Source organism: Stegodyphus dumicola, chromosome 7, assembly GCF_044657685.1.
Source record: "Stegodyphus dumicola isolate Sdum_Otavi_A_Nest chromosome 7, ASM4465768v1".
NCBI lineage: Eukaryota > Metazoa > Arthropoda > Arachnida > Araneae > Eresidae > Stegodyphus > Stegodyphus dumicola.
Genome location: NC_140774.1, coordinates 74,560,731 through 74,574,223, shown reverse-complemented (window position 1 = coordinate 74,574,223; position 13,493 = coordinate 74,560,731). Strand labels below are relative to the sequence as shown.

The 13,493-nt window shown below is 31.6% G+C and overlaps 1 protein-coding gene across 1 annotated transcript in view; it reads left to right on the top strand.

Moving 5' to 3' along the window:
• Positions 1 to 350: 350 nt before the first annotated feature.
• The window catches only part of LOC118205417 (dual specificity protein phosphatase 22-like), a 288,792-nt gene continuing 275,649 nt past the window's right edge, over positions 351 to 13,493 (top strand). The window contains exon 1 of the mRNA XM_085820462.1: positions 351 to 577. The gene's annotated coding sequence lies outside the window, so the exon portion shown is untranslated. The remainder of the gene's footprint in view (positions 578 to 13,493) is intronic.

Genomic DNA, 13,493 nt, shown 5'->3' with positions numbered 1-13,493 from the left:
AAAGAAATTAGCATAAATGAAAGCTTAATGAACTGTATTAATTTATACCAAAATTTCATATGAGAAGGGAAATTAATCGTTAGAACTACAGAAACAGTAATGGAATCTCTTCTAAGTTCTGACACACATTGCAACATACGAAACTTCAGATTCTCAGTTTGGTTCCGTATTACGTAATAGAGAACAAACTATAAGTAGCCAATGAACTTTCAATCATTCGACTACGTCACTTTGAAACCTCCCACAGCTGACTGTTATAGGGCTGGCTGTGGAAACCTCCAATCCAAGTTTTAAATGCTATATTCTATGTAGTAATTGAGAGTGTTATACTCTGTGTTTTCTTAAATTGTGCATCGTAAAACCTATATGAGAAATATAATAGCTTGCATTTTTATGTTAATCAACACTAGTTTAGTTTGGATATTCTGAGAATATTTTTGTTTAATAAATCAACTATCAAGACTTCGGCTTTTAGATGATTTTTAAAAGTGAAAAAAAAAGTTTGAGATCCGCTGTATAATAACGAAACTGCTTATTCTCGCTAACGGCGCTAAAGATGTCTGTATTATACATGCCGGTTAGTACTGAATTTTATATATCTTTATTTAAAAGGATAAATGAATCACATTAATAAAACAGCTTATGGAATTATATAAAATATGGTATATATTATTCTTATTTGGATATTATTGTAGAATAGAGTGTACACGAAAAATCCATTAATGTTTATGTGTGACTATTAGATTACTACATTTCTTAACAAGGGTATTTTTCCTAGTATACGGTGCAGCCTTGGCGTGATTTTGAAAATTATCGCCAACACCAAAAATGATCCAAAGAACGTCTATATACTATACACTATATACTATGTATGTACATACATTATATATAACTATATATATTCCGTTGATCTTTACAATATGGTAACTGGTAGTTTGGCGACATTTTGCAGGCGATAAAGGTTACTACCTGGGACTTTGGTAATAATGTGAGCAGTACTCAGTTCCGATTACGCATTATTTTGTGTGAGGGAAGTGAGAGATCATGGGATATGTCATGTGATATTAATGGACGAATTACGGTTCTTTAATCGGAAAAGGGGGGAAATCCGGAAAAAATCTGGAAATTTTGTATTTGGCTTTATTCTGTGTTGTGTGAAACAGTGTCGTGAATTTTTGGATCCCATGGCCGTAACTAAAGTCAATTCGAAATGGGTATTTATGTATGTATTAATTTAATGTATGTGCTCATTTATATTTTAAGTAGTGTTTTTGAATTTAATTATATTTTAATTAAATGATAGTTATTTTGTGAATTTTATGTTTGTAGGAATTTGGTATACGTTTTAGTTGAAGTAAACGTGCATGGAAATAATTTAAATATCTGACACTAAGTATTTGTAATGGTTGCGGTATGAATTCGTTGGTGACGTGTATAATGTAATAGATGATTTAGAGGTAAAATTTTGTGGATATTTTATTTATTTTATATGTGGAAATGGTTATTACTTTTCATTATTGGTTATTACTATTCATTAATGGTTATTACTATTCATTACTATTCATTAATGGTCATTACTTTTTCGCGATCAGGTAATTTCATATATGTTCTTTTTACCGGGTTTAAAGATTGAGAAAATTGTCATGTATTTTCGTGAAATTTTTCTAATTTATGAGAAAAAAGCAGTGTACATGGATATAGTGAAGAGTGTGCGCAATGCCATTTTTGTGCAATTCTGGGATGTTTTTTAAGAAAAATAAGTCGGCGTGTACATGGTTTAGTGATATTTTAATTAAATGATAGTTATTTTGTGAATTTTATGTTTGTAGGAATTTGGTATACGTTTAAGTTGAAGTAAACGTGCATGGAAATAATTTAAATATTTGATACTAAGTATTTGTAATGCTTGCGGTATGAATTCGTTGGTGACGTGTATAATGTAATAGATGATTTAGAGGTAAAAGTTTTTGGATATTTTATTTATTTTATATGTGGAAATGTTCATATTTGTAAAATGTTCATATTTGTACTTTTTCGCGATCAGGTAATTTCATATATGTTCTTTTTACCGGGTTTAAAGATTGAGAAAATTGTCATGTATTTTCGTGAAATTTTTCTAATTTATGAGAAAAAAGCAGTGTACATGGATATAGTGAAGAGTGTGCGCAATGTCATTTTTGTGCAATTCTGGGATTTTTTTTAAGTAAAAATAAGTCGGCGTGTACATGGTTTATGTGTATGTGTTATTTTGAAAAACGCGTAAGGAGTATGGTATTGTGCACGTTTTCCCAATTTTGCAGTGAATATTTGTCACGATTAAGCAGTTTTGTTAGATAAAATTTCTAGCATAAGTGTTATTCGGCTAGTAGATTGTTGGAAGAAGTGTTCAGTAGATAAAAAGAAAAGAAACATGTCTTTACTTCGTGAAGACAAAATGGCGGCGGGAAAAAAAAATAGAGGGTTGCTGTAGGAGAGTTGGTCGCCAAATTTTCGCCAAAAAAACGCCAAGTTACCATAATGTAAAGATCAACCATATATTCTTTGAATGACCTGTTTACTACTCATCGTACATGTCCCATTTTTACTGCTCATCATAAAGTCGCCAAAAGTAGCCAAATCCCGTGTGCACCGGATACTAGGATTAAACCCAAGGGTGCGTAGAAGCATAGTGTTTGTTGAGAACAAAGAATATGTAATTTAATCATATGCTAATCTTACGTAATAAATATTTAACTATCAGGTCGCAGAGATAAGAATATTACAAGGGTTCCGGAATGGTAAAAAGTTTGAAAAACTCTGAATTTATATACTAATTAGTTAGACTTGGAATACAGTGAAAAGTTATTCTCATGTGTCCAATGCAATATTTAATGTATATTATGGAATTTCTCTTTTATATAATCCAAAGTTAGTGTTTTCTGTTTTTCATGCCATATGTATTTTTGCATGTGATGCTTATTTAGCTTTCTTTAGCAGGTATTTAAGTGAGAAAAACGGAACTTAAGAATGTAGTTTTTTATCTATTCATAACCAGTTTCTCATTTATAAATCCATTCTACGTCCCCTGGTATATCTTGTCTATCTGGGCATAATTGTATAGAATTAATTGAAAACTGCCCAGAACTGAGTTCTGCGATAGATTGTTAACGCTGCATAAGAAATAATAGGATTCATGAAGAATTAAATATTGTGCAGCTTTGTACCTTTTACTATCACCTGGTTCAAAACCTTCCCAAAAGCCAACACACTACTAGTAATGAAGTAATCAAAACTTTGAAATTTGATGTCAATGATTCTGTTAATAGCAAAAAAACTAAATATATTTGAAGTGCCATTATCTCCACCTAATTACTACACTATTATTATTATTTAAATATTAATAATTACTTAAATATTATATGCTTTACTTCAAGTACATACGTACTTTCTTCTTACCTATTTCATTGCTTATATAATTATTTAAATACACTCTCTCTCACACACACATTAAATTATAAATATAATTTAATGTTATTACATTTACCGTATTATTTATTTATCTTCTTGTTTAACATAGTAAAGAATAATCTATATACAATTAAGTTATTTAGTTTCAAACATTCGGAAAAAAAAAAAAATAATACTTATTTGGTAGGGGTTGTGCTTTCATCACTGTACCTTGGTGCTATGCTGTTTGATCTGGCCCGTTACCTAAGAATGATACTCGTTTCAGGAAATGTGTGTTTCTGTAAAAAATAACGTCCGAGCATTTTACGAAACAAACGTCGATCTAGACTTGAATTTTGATCAAAATTAAAACTTATATAATTCTATTCTATCTGATACAGCAAAAACCTTGCTTCGAAAGCTACAATGTTAACTTTATATTTTTAACTTTAAATAGCTTACACAGACTTACATGACTTTTAAATTTTGTAATTTTTAAGATTTCAAGACTAATTTTGTTATACCGAAGAGGAAATAGATTAATGAATACTGAACTAGCAAAAAGAATAACACACTGTTTGGTTGACTGTAATTCCAAATATCTGAAGTTGAAATGAGCAGTGCTATTATGTATAGATTTAAAATCTCCAAATAATTTAAAGAAAAAATAAATAAATAAATAAATAAAAATAAAAAAAAAAAATAAAAAAAAAAAAAAGAGTTTTCATCCTCAGAGAACCCGTTGGCGCCGTTACATTTTTACTCGCCAAGCTCGTGCTGAGCCGTAAACGTCATTTTTAGTGCATGAAAATTCAAGTTAGCAGACGAAACAATATTGTTACGAATTTGGTATTTAAAAAGCTAATGTTAGTTCAATTATAAATTAAATGGTTTTATTTCTCGCGCAGTGCAGCGCGTGCCGAATATTAAAAGAAAGCTATGCCGGAAAAAAAATTAAAAATACAAGAGCGCGTGCGTTAAATAAATAAATATCTCTTTTTGATTTCGAGAAAGTGCTGGAAAATTCTAGCGCGTGATTTTAAAATCTTATAAAAGGAGGAAAACATCTCAGTTTGTAGCAGTTGTTTAGTTTGTTGTTGTTTAGAAAACTACTGTTGTTGATTGTAGCGAATTCGCGGATTAGCGTTCTTTAGCTGTTTTGAATTACGTTCTATTGGACATTTGAGTAGTTAAAAGATAACTACTGTGAGATATTGTAATACTGCCTGATAATTTGAGAAAATTTAAGCATTTTTGTTGTGATAATAATAAATTTTTGTTCATTTTTCATCGGACTTGTGCATTCATTTCATAACGAACCCGTACGCACGCAAGAATATATTAAGCAAACGTGGTATACGAAAATAAATTTGTATTAAATTCGAGTTAGCACAGAAAAGAATATATTAAGCATTTATAACGGGAATAAAAAGTCATTTAAAAATTATAAATTAGTATTCATATACTGAAATTAACCGGTTAAACGTGATATACGAAAAAAAATTTGTCTTATATTCCAGTTAGCACAGAAAAGAATATATTCCTTACACCTCGGCCCACCAGCGGCCGAGCGGTAAAGTCGCTGAACACTGGTAGTTCGGTCCGAGGTTCGAATCCCGCGAACGGGCTGGCTGCATGGGCGTTTTCGTGGTTTTCCCCATGTGTAACGTGTATACGAGCCATTTTCCCTTAGAAAGTCCTCCACGAAAGGCGTCCCTCCCCCTAGGCACATAGCCCTCGTGTGCTTTGCCATAATTAAATACACCAACACCTTACACCTGCAGTGGTTTGCTAATTTTGATGATCATGGGGATGCATCAAACTATTCTGTCATCTTAGATAATCAATAATATTTTTTATTTCAATTTAATCATCTATTTATGCCACACCTGCCATCCTCTGAAAGGTTATTGTTAGAAAAGCATTAATATTCTTGTTAAAATTTTACGCCATAAAAATTTATTTATTCTCATAATTTTAGATGACAATAACCAATAATAAAAATAAAAGCATTACTGAATTATTTAAAATGCACATGCGCATGTTTGTAGCCTACGAAAACAAATTATTTTAGGGGTTGGAAACCTCATGGTTCTGCGTGCTTACAGCTGTTAATAATTAAGAACACAACGTGAACAGCCATGTTACAAATTAGCAATCACCGCTCCCGCCATATTTTCTTCCTTTCATCCCGAACTGACGAACGGGCATCTATCTACGAAAACTTCTTTAATTATACGAAAATATTTCTATCTATTCGTTGTTAAAAAATTCAGAAAGAATAACGTGAAAAATCAGAAAAAATAATAATAAATAAGAGAAGAATAATATAAATCTGCGAATGCGAACAACGACAGTGATAATTCAACAAAATGAACTCAGGAGGAATGGTTGCAACCTTCGAACAAGCGAAGAGGCTGAATCCTCTGGGTTACCAAGTTTGAACTATTATCGCCAAAGTTGGCGATGTTTACTTACCGGTTTCCCCTCGGAAGTGTTTCCAAAAAACAAATGTAAGCTTTTATATACTTGTTCCAGAATGTACGCAAATGTACAATTTTTAAAAATAAATGTACAAATTACAACTAATGTACAATGATATATAATTATATCAATTATTTTACAGAGCTTTTACATCTTAAAGTTAAATGTTTTTTATTAGAACGTAAAGAAGCGAACAGAGGGCTAAAGTGCAGAAACGTCCACTTATTTGTTTGGCGCTTTTTACAAGAGTAAGAAGAATTGGATTTTTGTCAATTTTCTTTGACTTTTTAAAAGAAAATAGGTCGATGTGTACATAGATAAAGTCAAGAGTGTGCGCAATGCCATTTTTGTGCGATTTTGGGATGTTAAGTGAAAATAGGTCGACGTGTACATGGATAACGTGTATGTGCAATTCTTAAAAACGCGATTCTGCACTTTCTCCCAATTTCGCACCTAATCTTCGTCATGATTAAGCATTTTTGTTCCATAAAAGTTCTAGTATAAGCGTAATTCGGCTACCATGACTCTATCTAAAACGACCCCTTCACACTAATTAAAAATATATTTAGATAAATAAATTTTAAATTAATTAATTAAAGCCTTTTAGGGGCGTATTTTTAAGTAATTATTAAAACTGTATATAAGTATATAAACGCTTCAAATTAATAAAGAATAAGATAATTAGAATCATCAAAGAAATAAATGAGAAGGGAGTTAAGTGTTATGCGAAAAAATTTCAGAAACGTACAGTGGGATAATGGCAATAAAATGAAATAATTATTCGTTTGTATTTACAGTTTTCCTATTATCTTTATAAGTTTATATTTTATGTTTGTACAGATAAGATACTTCAATATTTTTGTTTTTAAATTTATATTTAAAAAAAAAAAAACCTGAAATGTTTCAGATTTTAAATTACGTCCAAAGGGGCATTTAAAAAATATTTTGTGTGTTACCTATGTTTATTAAATATCATTTTCTTCGCATTTAAATCATAAAATTCAGTTCAAGAGCAATATCGCAAAATAATTTTAAAATGAGCATATTTTTAGAATTTCCGATAGATAGTCTCGCGCGCTGGAGATAAATCGAAAATTCGTTAAAGTTTTACAAAATATGAAATTCATGATAAAACAAATTTCAAATTTGGGTTTCCAGATGCCCATATTCGCAGCAGAATTACGTTATTCAAAATTTGATGGCTCTAGGTACCGTTGTTTTATCACAAAGCAAGAAACATACATACATTTATGCAGATTCTTCATTATTTAATTTCTTTAAATATAATACAAGGCGATAATATTTTGTGGCAACAATTTGAATAGTGAAACAATGCTTGTAGTGAATCAATGCAAAATGCCAAAACGAAATTAATAGTCCATCTGGCTTCTGGGCAAATTAAATTTCCCCTTTGGACTGAAAAAAAGGATGTCGTTTTTGATTCATAATTCAAATTTTGCAACAGAAAAGTGTTTATTGAAAAATAATTTATTAAATAACAAGTTTATGAAGCAAATAAACATTACTGTAACGCGCATTCATTTAAGGATAACAAAACACAAATCTTAATTTTTAATTAAATTCTGTAATAAACAGAAATAATTTAATTTTTACACACACACACACACACAAAAAAAAAAAAAAAAAAAAAAAAAAAAGTAGAAGCTTATAGAAAAAATTAAAGAAATATAGTTTTATCTAATTTATATAAAAATATTTATTTATAATTAAAAACATTTAAAAAATTTAATGTAGTTTTAATATAAAGGTAACTATTTCATCTAAAAATTATTGCAATAGTCAATTAACATAAATAGGAAATAGAAAAGATTAACTATTGTTACCGAAAAATAAAACAAAAGCTATAGGTATTGCTCAGCGGAGCTATAGGCTGAGAACATCTATTGAGAGTCATGCTCTGCCGACAGGACAACCCCACGGAATTGACGTTATTGTATTTAATTGCTTAAGTATATGAACTGAGACGACATCTTTTCAAATTACAAGAAAGGTGCTACATTTTTAGCTGTTTAAAAACATGAAGATAACCAGAAATAAAGTTATCGACAAAAGAATTTACTTTATAATTTATAAAATATATTTTTTGTAATATTTAATATTTCATAATTTTTATAACGGCAACGAATGAAGTTAAGTGTCGCCATCTACTAAATGCTATGTGAACAAATATGAACTCACATAAAAGTGGTTTTTTAACTTGAAGAGAAATTTGTAAAATAATGGTGCATTGAATAGCAGCAACATTAGTTTACTATATAGCAAAGGACTTTTCGGAATATATTGTATATTTGCGAGATATTTATTTGAAAGGAGTGCTGGAAAAAATTTTGCAGAAAGGGCTTTTAGCCTAACTTCGTGTTATATTAAAAATATTGTAGGGACTCCATACTGTAGGGAGGATCCAATGTCTAACATTGCAGTATTAAGAAAAATTGGTTTAAAAATCTATAAAAGTTATTTTTCAAAAACATTTTCATCTATTTCAATCAAGCTAATTATATAAAAAAGGCAGCAAACAAAACAGTCATTTTTATTTACATGGATCCCCGAGGGATTCTGCGTTGAAAATATGTCAAAGATTATCTCCCCTTTCGGAGAAGTCCGGGGTTCCTTCGAAATACGGGAAGATCCCTAGAAGTCGACGAAGTCGCGAGCTCGCCGTCGCACTTCCTTCGGAGGGTCCCACCGGGATAACGCACCTGCGAGGCGATCCACCCAGGACTTAGAAGGGACTATTTATCCCTGCGATCCACAAACTACGGCGGTACTCATTTAACCTAGCATCGAACCCAAAAGTGAAAACAAAGGAGAAGGTTACGTGACAAATTTTCAAAATATAGTTTTATCTACTTTATTTATTTATAAAAATATTTATTTATACTTAAAAGCATTTAAAAATTTAATGTAGTTTTAAATAGAAAGGTAACTATTTCATCTAAAAATGATTGCAATAGTCAATTAACATAAATAGGAAATAGAAAAGATTAACTATCGTTACCGAAAAATGAAACAAAAGCTATAGGTATTGCCCAGCGGAGACTGAGAACATCTGTTAAGAGTCTCATGCTCTGCCGACTGGACAACCCCACGGCGATGACCTTATTATATTTAATTGCTTAAGTATGCGAACTGAGACGGCATCTTTTAAAATCAGAACAAAGGTGCTACATTTTTAGCTGTTTAAAAACGTGAAGGTAACCTATAAAACTATTGACAAAAGAATTTACTTTAAAATTTACAAAAAAGTATTTTTTGTAATATTTAATATTTCATAATTTTCATAACGGCAAAGAATGAAGCTAGGTGTCGCCATCTAGGTGAACAATTATGAACTCATATAAAAGTATTTTTTTAACTTGAAGAGGAATTGTTAAAATAATAATGCATTGAATAGCAGCCACATTCGTTTTCTATATCAAAGGACTTTACGGAATATATTGTATATTTGCGAGATATTTATATGAAAAGAGTGTTTGGAAACATTTTTCGGGGAAGGCTTTTAGACTAACTTCGCGTTATATTAAAAATGGGAATCCATACTGTAGGGAGGATCCAATGTCAAACATTGCAGTATTAAGAAAAATTTGTTTAAAAATCTATAAAAGTTATTTTTCAAAAAACATTTTCATGTATTTCAATCAAGCTAATTATATAAAAAAGGCAGAAAACAAAACATTCATTTTTATTTATATGGATCCCGAAGGGATTCTGTTTGCGTTCCAAATATGTGAAAGATTATCTCCTCTTTCGGGGAAGTCCGGGGTTCGTTCGATTTACGGGAAGATCCCTAGAAGTCGACGAAGTCGCTAGCTCGCCGTTGCTCTTCCTTCAGAGGGTCCCACCGAGATAACGCACCTGCGAGGCGATCCACCAACTACGGTGGTACTCATTAAACCTAGCATCGAACCCAAAAGTGAAAACAAAGGAGAAAGTTACGTGACAAATTTTTAAAAATATAGTTTTATCTACTTTATTTATTTATAAAAATATTTGTCTATAATTAAAAGCATTTAAAAATTTAATGTTGTTTTAAATAGAAAGGTAACTATTTCATCTAAAAATGATTGCAATAGTCAATTAACATAAATAGGAAATAGAAAAGATTAACTATTGTTACCGAAAAATAAAACAAAAGCTATAGGTATTGCCCAGCGGAGACTGAGAACATCTGTTAAGAGTCTCATGCTCTGCCGACTGGACAACCCCACGGCGATGATCTTATTATATTTAATTGCTTAAGTATGCGAACTGAGACAACATCTTTTCAAATCACAACGAAGGTGCTACATTTTTATCTGTTTAAAAACGTGAAGGTAACTTATAAAGCTATTGACAAAGGAATTAACTTTAAAATTTACAAAAAATAATTTGTGTAATATTTCATAATTTTCATAACGGCAATCAAAGAATGAAGCTAGGTGTCGCCATCTAGGTGAACAATTATGAACTCATATAAAAGTATTTTTTTAACTTAAGAATTTTAACTTGAAGAGGAATTTAAAATAATAATGCATTGAATAGCAGCAACATTCGTTTTCTATATTAAAGGCCTTTTCGGAATATTTTGTATATTTGCGAGATATTTATTTTAAAAGAGTGTGGGAAAACATTTTTCAGTGAAGGCTTTTAGCCTAACTTCGCGTTATATTAAAAATATTGGTACTTACGTATTAACGCAACCAGGCCAAAATTCGCATAGATCGCTAAATTTGGCGACCCTACTTACGGCAACCCTACGTGTTATGCGTAGTTTTGTAAAAAAAAAAAAATACTGGGCGTGTACTACCACAACAATGGGTTTTCGGCGGAATTTGCCGAGAAAAGAAAGAGACTTTTTTGGTTACTGTACCTAACAGAAGCGCCGTTACCCTCATGGGAAAAATTTGCGAAAATATCAAGGAAGGAAGCATCATTTATTCGGATTGCTGGAAAGGATACAATACAAGTGAGTTCGAAAATGCTGGATTTCTGCATGGAACTGTTAATCACAAATATAACTTTGTGGATCTCAACACGGGCGTTCACACACAACATGTAGAGCGCATGTGGGGCTCAGCCAAATGGCTCAACAAAAAACAGAGGAACAGCCCGTCATCATCTTGACTCATACCTTATCGAATTTATTTGGCGCCAAGCTCAAGCTGTTAATGGCGAAGACGGTTTTCAATCAGTGCTAAAAGCAATAGCCAAAAGATTTCCGTTGAAAAAATAATTCTGCAACTTATTCAAATTCGAAACCAGAAGGGTTTAATTGCTATTTTATATTTTAAAACAAAATAATATAAAAAACTGTATTAAAATTATCTGTAATTAATAAATGTACATTTTCTTTCTATTCATACTTTTTTTACTCAAACTTACAAATCGCGCCAACCTGGTTGCGATAATACGTCAGTACCAAAATATTGTAGAGTCTCCGTACTGTAGGGAGGATCCAATGTCAACCATTGCAATATTAAGAAAAATTTGTTTAAAAATCTATAAAAGTAAATATTCAAAAACATTTTCATGTATTTCAATCAAGCTAATTATATAAAAAAAAGTCAGCAAACAAAACAGTCATTTTTATTTATATGGATCCTGCGTTCCAAATATGTGAAAGACTATCTCCCCTTTCGGGGAAGTCCGGGGTTCGTTCGATTTACGGGAAGATCCCTAGAAGTCGACCGCAGTCGCGAGCTCCCCGTCGCTCTTCCTTCAGAGGGTCCGACCGGGATAACGCGCCTGCGAGGCCATCCACCAACTACGGTGGTACTCATTAAACCTAGCATCGAACCCAAAAGTGAAAACAAAGGAGAAAGTTACGTGACAAATTTTTAAAAATATAGTTTTATCTACTTTATTTATTTATAAAAATATTTGTCTATAATTAAAAGCATTTAAAAATTTAATGTTGTTTTAAATAGAAAGGTAACTATTTCATCTAAAAATGATTGCAATAGTCAATTAACATAAATAGGAAATAGAAAAGATTAACTATTGTTACCGAAAAATAAAACAAAAGCTATAGGTATTGCCCAGCGGAGACTGAGAACATCTGTTAAGAGTCTCATGCTCTGCCGACTGGACAACCCCACGGCGATGATCTTATTATATTTAATTGCTTAAGTATGCGAACTGAGACAACATCTTTTCAAATCACAACGAAGGTGCTACATTTTTATCTGTTTAAAAACGTGAAGGTAACTTATAAAGCTATTGACAAAGGAATTAACTTTAAAATTTACAAAAAATAATTTGTGTAATATTTCATAATTTTCATAACGGCAATCAAAGAATGAAGCTAGGTGTCGCCATCTAGGTGAACAATTATGAACTCATATAAAAGTATTTTTTTAACTTAAGAATTTTAACTTGAAGAGGAATTTAAAATAATAATGCATTGAATAGCAGCAACATTCGTTTTCTATATTAAAGGCCTTTTCGGAATATTTTGTATATTTGCGAGATATTTATTTTAAAAGAGTGTGGGAAAACATTTTTCAGTGAAGGCTTTTAGCCTAACTTCGCGTTATATTAAAAATATTGGTACTTACGTATTAACGCAACCAGGCCAAAATTCGCATAGATCGCTAAATTTGGCGACCCTACTTACGGCAACCCTACGTGTTATGCGTAGTTTTGTAAAAAAAAAAAATACTGGGCGTGTACTACCACAACAATGGGTTTTCGGCGGAATTTGCCGAGAAAAGAAAGAGACTTTTTTGGTTACTGTACCTAACAGAAGCGCCGTTACCCTCATGGGAAAAATTTGCGAAAATATCAAGGAAGGAAGCATCATTTATTCGGATTGCTGGAAAGGATACAATACAAGTGAGTTCGAAAATGCTGGATTTCTGCATGGAACTGTTAATCACAAATATAACTTTGTGGATCTCAACACGGGCGTTCACACACAACATGTAGAGCGCATGTGGGGCTCAGCCAAATGGCTCAACAAAAAACAGAGAGGAACAGCCCGTCATCATCTTGACTCATACCTTATCGAATTTATTTGGCGCCAAGCTCAAGCTGTTAATGGCGAAGACGGTTTTCAATCAGTGCTAAAAGCAATAGCCAAAAGATTTCCGTTGAAAAAATAATTCTGCAACTTATTCAAATTCGAAACCAGAAGGGTTTAATTGCTATTTTATATTTTAAAACAAAATAATATAAAAAACTGTATTAAAATTATCTGTAATTAATAAATGTACATTTTCTTTCTATTCATACTTTTTTTACTCAAACTTACAAATCGCGCCAACCTGGTTGCGATAATACGTCAGTACCAAAATATTGTAGAGTCTCCGTACTGTAGGGAGGATCCAATGTCAACCATTGCAATATTAAGAAAAATTTGTTTAAAAATCTATAAAAGTAAATATTCAAAAACATTTTCATGTATTTCAATCAAGCTAATTATATAAAAAAAAGTCAGCAAACAAAACAGTCATTTTTATTTATATGGATCCTGCGTTCCAAATATGTGAAAGACTATCTCCCCTTTCGGGGAAGTCCGGGGTTCGTTCGATTTACGGGAAGATCCCTAGAAGTCGACCGCAGTCGCGAGCTCCCCGTCGCTC